At 39.3% G+C, this 8,307-nt stretch overlaps 1 long non-coding RNA gene across 1 annotated transcript; it reads right to left on the bottom strand.

Moving 5' to 3' along the window:
* Window positions 1-3,384: 3,384 nt before the first annotated feature.
* On the bottom strand, window positions 3,385-6,712 carry LOC109944865 (uncharacterized). Its single transcript, XR_002268141.2, has 2 exons — window positions 6,524-6,712; window positions 3,385-3,522 (listed from the first exon to the last, which is right to left on the bottom strand). It is a non-coding gene; the product is annotated as an uncharacterized lncRNA (long non-coding RNA).
* Window positions 6,713-8,307: the final 1,595 nt, after the last annotated feature.

Genomic DNA, 8,307 nt, shown 5'->3' with positions numbered 1-8,307 from the left:
GACCGGGATGAGAGCGGCCGCGCGAGAGCCGCCGCGCCAGAGCCACGCGACCGACGGAGAGCCTGCGGGCGTCTCTAGGTTTTTTTTTGCTAGATGGGCCGTATACACTTGAATTGATAGATGAGCCTCAAATAGGCCAGCCAAATAAATTCCATCTTCTCTACCGCGGCGCAAATAAATGGTACCATATCGGCCAGCAAAAGAGAGCGGTAGCAACTTATAAACGTGCCTGCTATGGAGAAAGCAATCAGCTCTTGTAATCAGTTAGTGGTATTGTGAACATGTGTCAAATTTTTGCGCGCGCGGATGGACGATCCAGATTAAACAACAGCGGATGGACGATCCAGATTGAACAACAGCGATGGACGCTCCAGATTGAACGAAGGCAGAACGGCAGGCTACCCTTAGAGCCTTAATAAGTAGTAGAGATATGTTAAGTATTGCAGTTGGGAGCAGCTTCGATTTTAGCTGATGTGCCTGTTCCATCTATCAATGACCTTGTAGATCAGATTGCTGATGTCATCGATTTTTTTCAGGTAGCATTTCAGACTTTTGTTTCTTATGTATACCACATTTATATTTTGTCAAAAAATGGTCCTGTACTTGTCCTAATGAAAATATAAATTGCCAAGATCAAGATCAGGATGAATGTTGAGTTTGCATCCTCCGATCTGAGTTGTGATGTATAATGTATTTGAGTTACGCCGGCCTTGTGGGTTTTGATCGCCTTTTTTTGTTGGTGCCGGGTTTGGCAAGATCAGAAGGCTGGTGGCCAAGGTGGCCCTGCAGTGCGATGATGACGAGCTCGTCGCTATGAACGACCCCCTCATCAGCACCAATTACATGGTATACCCCTGGTCTCTCTATCGCCTGATCTGGTACTTTAACGGACTCACCGGTCCAGAATTCGTTGGACAACATGGCTCCGTCCCATGACGATCGAACTGATTTCTGGATGGCTGTTTTCCGTCGGACGAACGAACTGATTTCTGGATGGAGTGGTGTCGCAATCCAAACAGACTGTTAATGTCTGGGTGCTTCAGGTCATGATCAACCATCAAATTTACTTTGCAAATGAATGTTTCAAATTGGACTGGTCAAGCCTACCAAGTCCAATGGTCCTGCCTAGTTTCGAATCCTTTTGAGTCCTGCATGTTTCTCAAAGCAGTTGTAATTTTATTTTGATCCTAAAGCTTGTGTCAGGTCAAGATCCATCACCCTTGACATAAAACCTTCAGTAGGGCACTTGAGTTAATGGTGTGATAATTTTGACCCACATTTTTAACCTTTAGGGTTGGATTACTGATTTTGATCCACATTTTTAACCTTTTGTTAAAAAATGGTTCAGTACTCAAAGCAGGTTGCTCCAACCATGTTTTTTTGGGCCACCATTTTTGACTGGACTGCCATTGGAGATGGGAGTGTGCATCCAAATAGGTATTCTGAATTCGAAACACACTATCTTTTTATTCATACTGTGAAACTGCAATATCTGCATGGAAAGGAGTAGTACCTCACCTGTATGCGTAGAGCATTTCCATTTCCTTCTCTCTGTTCTGTATATATTTGTGTTGACAAACCTGTTGGAGCTGGTTTCTGAATCCAAGACCATTAAGCTATTTTGTTCTATATATACTGAAGGAGTTTGTTCTTTATGCAACAAACACTGTGGTTGAATCTCGTGGGCAATTGCTTCGCTACGTTATTACACCTTTGTTTCGTTGATGCAACAATCTAGTATCCATTTCACTTCACAAGGGTTCTTTTTATTTAAGTAAACAGATTTTAGTAACAAATACAGAATGTTCATCAACTTTTTGGTTGTATTATGTTCCCTAACAGCGGTGTTATGGTGAAACAGAGTTTTCTCCACGTTGGGAAAGCTTGAAGAGTCTTTTCTACTCAGTTTTCTGCTAACAGTGGTGTTCATGTTACGTTTGCAGATATGGACCTCGGTGGTTATGTTTTCTCCACGTTGGGAAAGTCTTATTAACTATAGGTATGATGCATTAGTATGTCATGTGTGAACTGTGTCCTTTGCTAAGCCGATTCAGTAGTTGAATTCCCCAAATCTGAAAATTTCCTCACAAAGACATTAAAGAGCACAAATGGTATGAATGAGGCGTAGGGATTTCTGGTATTGCTCATCCCTCGTCCTTTGTATATGTATGTTTTGTCTTGTATATGCAGATTACTCAACATATTATATGGTGTACGGATTTATGCGCTATAATATTTTCCTTTTCCCTTCTTTGAAAGGTGATATTTGCACATCTCTTCTCTACTTTGCATTACTTATTCCTTTCATTTGGTATATATTAACCTGTTATATTTTCTGGTCTTCATTTTTTCAGTTCTGAACCTAGAACACTATGAAGATGCAAGGGCTTGCTGCATATGGATATTTGTTTTGCTTATTGTTTTGTTTGGATCTAGATCATCGATGGCTATGAGTCATATGTAAATATATTTTTATCCTACCAAAAGTGTATCGAACATATATTATATATGAAACTATGGATCAACTTCTTGTAATGCAACTATTGATTTTTAATATATATTATTTTTTCTTATTTGTCGTGTGTGTGGATGATTCCAGAAATATCAAATGTGCATTGTTCAGCATGTACTCTTAACCTCAAAATAAAATATTCAATTTTTTTATTGGTTTATTGCTTGCAACGCATAAAAATGTTGCCACAACTCAAATCTAAACGTTGCATCCTATGATGACGAGTTGGTCATGGGCGGCACCAACACATGTAAGCGTTGTTGTATCTTATAAAAATCTGTTGCAGTTTACCAACGCTTATTTATATGACTTACCAACGTATGTATAAGTGTTACGGTAGCCCCTAGCAACGACAGTATAGGCAACACATAATTATGCGTTGGTATAGACCCTAGCAACGCTTATATTGGCTTGTACCAACACATATATGCATTGCTAAAGGGCAGGTCGTTTTGTAGGTACTAGGCTTACCGATTTACCATATTTCTCGGCATATGTTTAGTACGTTCAAACGCTTGACACAGGTATCCGCACGTTAATCCTTATTCCAATTTCCGTCTCATAGACAACGCATCCCCATGGATCGTTGTCCATAGACCATCATCATTATGATATAAAAATGGATACAACCAATTCCTAACCTCGCGCGAGTGCTAGAAAAATCACTCGACTTCTACCGAGATCCCTAATTAGTAAAGCAGCTACTCGACCTAGCATACTAGTATCCATCTCAAAAGGAATCTTGAGTTCATGCAACTAGGGTTTCAGTCAACTCCTACACTTAAGTGCACATTACAAGCCTACAAACATTAAGTGCAGTAAAATAGCATATATAACGGTTATGCATAAAACCGGGGCTTGCCTTTATTTTGACACTTAGATAGTGTTTGCTGGGGTGGGTACTCGCTTGGCGAGCATCCACTGGATAAGTCCATCATCTCTTCAGATCGTCCACCAACTGCATCTTGTGGTTGGCACCACATCACTTGCACGATCGTCATCTCTCAGTCCTAAATGAGATGCAAGGTGTATATGTATGAATATAATGAAAGTAGCACAAAAGTAGCACAAGACATACAAGGACACAATGGCGAACTAAACAATAAAATGGAAGACACCGTAACAACCACATGTTCGCTTTAGTTATCTACACACTATCGACGTTCAACATTAATACCATTAAAAGACAACAAATATTTTATGTATTTACGCAACACCACTACGACATCACAAGTACGTGCATTTTATTTATTTGGACACGGCTTTTCATTAGTTCTCCTATTGATCACGCGAAAGCATCACCGAGCACACAAGTTCAATAGTGGACATTGGCATCAATGTCTATGGAAACTCCTATATCACAATCAACTTGAGAAGAAACATATAAAACATGACACACATGCATTATTAAGCTTAGTCATGGCAAGTCTACATTACTTAAGTGTTAACTAAGCATTTTTAGCCAAAAGGGTCAACTCAGCAATCAATTAAGCACTTGCAGAAATTTAGGACAGCAGCACATCAGTCACTTGCTTTAACCATAACTTTTCAAAGATTAATCCAAAAATAGCAAACTAGGACATTCTGGAAAGCTTAAAAAGTGAACTACAACTTTGGTATTTTTACCTCCACAGGATTCAGCACTTAGCAAGGTCAAACAGTGCTAACATAACAGTTCTGTCCAGATTTGGACAGATTCAGACTTGCAAATTCAGAAATTCACAACTAAAGATTCAGACATGCAAACAAGGTGATCCTAGAATTTCTGGAAAGCTAATTCAATGTTCTACAGATTATTTATAAACATCTCAAGGTGATTCAATATGCAATTAAGGATAACAGACACTAGAAGGCGTCGCTGTCTAGATTTGGACAGATTCAGATTTCATACTTCAAACATTCAGAACTTAATCTTCAGACCACCAAAAAGAGTGACCCAAGACTTTTTGGAAAGCTTAGCAAAAGCACTACATAACTTTTATAATCACCAAGAAGTGATTCCAGGTTTAATCCAATCAAACATTACAGTTTTCGAAATCTGTTCTGACAGTGGACAGAACCCAGCAACTAGTTTGTAAAATTTATAACTCCTATACTGTCAGGCCTACGGTTATGCAATTTTAACACAAGCAAGATAAGAAAAGAATCTACAACTTTTTTATAATGACCATGAACAGATTGTAACAGCAAATTAAGCAAACAATGCAGTTTCTGAAATCTGTGTAGAATTTGGACAGATTCAATTACTGAATTTGTAAAAACCATAACTGCTTAACGATCAGACTTATGGCTGTCAAATTTTAACACCAGAAAGATAATAAAGTTATCTACCACTTTTCTATAGCACATATCTACAGAAAACACAATTTAGTTCATCAAACATACAGCACGGGGAAATCACTGCGTGCAGGCAAAAACAGCAATTAATCAGTTTCAGCTTCTATACAATTCAAGAATTGATATGTTCTAGAGACAGGGATTAATCTAACACTTTACCATTTGTTAGAGTTAAATTAATCAAATGAGGACTAACAAGTAGACTTACTAATTTTTATCTATGTCATTTCGTGCACTTGAATTACCGCACACGTTTAACAAATGCATCCACCATAACCATGCGTATTTAACCCATAACAAGCAATTCACCGTGATTACGAGCTTAAACAAGTCATCTAACAAGTCGGCTAACCATAGCAACAATCTAGGCCGCTATACAACATACTCGTCGGCTAGCTTATTATTATCGAAATCCGAGACACAACATATATATAACAATCACTTAACAAAATCGACTCCTACTTAACATGAGTTGGCTAATCACAACATAAGACTTAGCAAACCATTTTAGACATTGCAACTCAAAAACATGGGTTGGATTAGATTAATCATCTTTTCTTAACCATTGCTCAACTTAAATTGGTTAGCAAACAAGTCACCTAAAATAGCACATTTTAGGGGGTCTATCATGTCGAGCATCAATTCTACAACATAACCGATTTAACCTCTACCATGCTTGACCGAACCTATTGGCTAACATTTCTTAAATACCCTACCCATTCTTCAAATTTCAAATCTGATTGTATGACATAAACCATTCCAACATGCATGGTTTGCTTACTTCTAATTTGTCTCTAATTCTTCTTAATATTATAAAACGTGTGTCATTTTAGCACCATATGAAACTATCCAATTTGGGGCTGGGATTTTTATGAGACATAGGTAATAACAAATCATGACCAATGTATAAATTTCACATGCGCAGGTTTTCTATTTTATTTAATACAAAAATAACAAGTTGTTAGTGCAATAAAGCTTGTGAGAGCAAGTTAATTGTAAAATTAATTATTTTCTTTGGATGCATGACCATATTAAGTTTTCTTAGGCTACTATAATATTTTGCAAGGACAGTGGAACACCATTTTCCATTTTTACATCCATACATTATTTATACACTATTTAAAACTATTTAGTATGCATCAAAAAAGTTAAATCACTAACTCGGTGATACATTGACCATAAATTATGAAATTTTTATCAGTCACTAAGCATCACACAGAGGGGCTACTGTAAAAATTGCAATCCATTTGGAGCACTGGAGCTACAGATCCAAAAACAACAAGCAAAACAATCATCTTTTTCATAGTTAACAAGATTTAATTAGCATACCAAAAAAACAGTGAACAACATATAAGTTTTATATTTTTCTTAGATGGAGTATGACAACATCTAACTAACAAAACAAGTTTGATTATTTTTGGATTTTTATAATGAAAACTATGGAGAGAAGCAAGTTCGTTTATTCTCTAAACCTATTTTTAAGATTTAATTTGCACAGACAAAAACGTCTACTAAAACAGGTCATATTATAGATCTAATAGGTAGGACATTTCATATGGAAGCTAACAAAACAAGTCTTACTATTTTAGGAGCTCCCAAACTCGAGTTATAGATTTTAGAAGAAAGTGCAAGAATCTGAAATTTCAGCACACAAGTTCTTGATCCGGAGCTCACCTACACCTTACTGCCGTAGAGGAGGGGGAGACGCCATGGGAGAGCTTGCCAAGGTGAGAGTGGAGCTTGGGAGGGCTCGGTCGTCAGCTCCATGGGAGGGGGGCTGCTGTTGCATGTGGAGCTAGAGAGAGGGAGATAGAGAGAGAGAGGGAGTAGGGAGAGTGGCGTGGGGAGAGGGAGGGAGAGGAAATGGCTGGTTGGGGAGGGGGCATGGGGGATTTAAAGGAGAAGAAAAGGGGTTGGTTTGATTGCTTAGAAGTGAAGCAAGGGGTTGCTTACAAGAGAAGCAAGGGGTTGCTTACAAGAGAAGCAAAGGTTGCTTAGATGACAAGCAAAATATGTTGCTTATAGGAGAAGAAAGGGGTTCCTTCTAGGCTAAGTAAATTGTTCAAAGGGAGAAAAATCTTTCGTGGGATTTGCCGGTGTGGAGAACAGGGAGAACCGGCGTCTGGCGAACGAGAGTCCAAGGAAAGAGAAAAAAATAGTTAGTCCAAGAATTTAATTTTTCAGTGTCGCTCAGAAAATTTGTCCACGTACGATTAGGAAATCAAAATGACTTGAGACTGACTAGCTTTCGGATCTATGATTAATAGAGACAAATCAAGACATTTCAAAATCATCGCCGATGTTGATTTTTGAAATCGGATCGGACAGAGAGGGATTAAGCCGAGTCGAATAAGAATTTATTTGAGGACAACGCATTGGAGATTCCACTTTGAAATTTTCTCGTGCACTATTTTAGAAACAATGTTTCTCTCAAACTTTTGATCGGCTTTGGTTTTTTAGTCGGAGAAGGCGAATCATGACATTTTAAAAAGCACTGTCGATGCGGGTTTTGAGTTCGATTCGGACATAGAGATATTTGGCCGAGTCGGATAAAATTGATTAGAGGACGGCATATCGAGTATTCCATTTGAGAGTACAGACTTAGATTAATTTTTGGATATAGATCGAACATCGAGAAATTGGATTCAGACACAGCTCGACTAGCAACTATAGAGTGTTTGATTAAATGAGCTTAAGACGAGATTTATAAATAGAGATTGATTATCGAGTTCGCATTCGTGCCGAGAATTAAAAGTTTTAACAGGCTCCAAATTGGCCATTTCTCGCGATCGAATAACTCCGAATCCGGTGAACTGTGTACGAATAGTCTGTATAATCAGAGGCATACGCGAGCGAGAAATAGAAATTTTCACTGAGCATCCGAGATTAGGATAAATCTCCTGACATAACGCGAAATAGACACCTGGGGTGTCACATAACACATGATTTTGGGTGATAATTAGAAAGAAATTTTATACCCCCAAAATCAGGGTGTTACACGATCCATCCCTCCAACTCCGGCTCCTCCGAGAGCTCCGTGCTGTGGCTCGAACTGCCACCGGCGTCGTCGTCGTCTCCATCTCCATCGGGGTCTCCTCCTGCAGCCGAGATGCCCTATAGCAGTGCAGGGGGCATCTCTGGCTGAGGTGCAGGGGAAGGCGGCCTCTCAGACTCCACCTCCCTCTTAGGCGAGGGGGAAGAGTCCTGCTGCTCCTGCTCCTGGCGTCGGCGCTCCTGCTCCTCGTGCAGGTGACGATGAAGTCTCTCCAGATGACTGGACTGACCTGACACCGTGCGACATAGTGGACGCTCCGCCATGCGAGAAGGCAAAAAGGGGATCACAGACTTACGTGCGGTGCACCTGATACGGGCCACCTACAAAAGACATCGTAAGCACAAGAGTAAGAATGGAACTATGAGACTAGAAAGTAAACAGAATGAAAAGTGAGACAAAAACT

Source organism: Zea mays, unplaced genomic scaffold, assembly GCF_902167145.1.
Source record: "Zea mays cultivar B73 unplaced genomic scaffold, Zm-B73-REFERENCE-NAM-5.0 scaffold_158, whole genome shotgun sequence".
NCBI classification, from domain to species: Eukaryota; Viridiplantae; Streptophyta; class Magnoliopsida; order Poales; family Poaceae; genus Zea; species Zea mays.
Note: the sequence above shows the minus strand (reverse complement) of the source record. Positions and strands in the feature narration are given on the sequence as shown.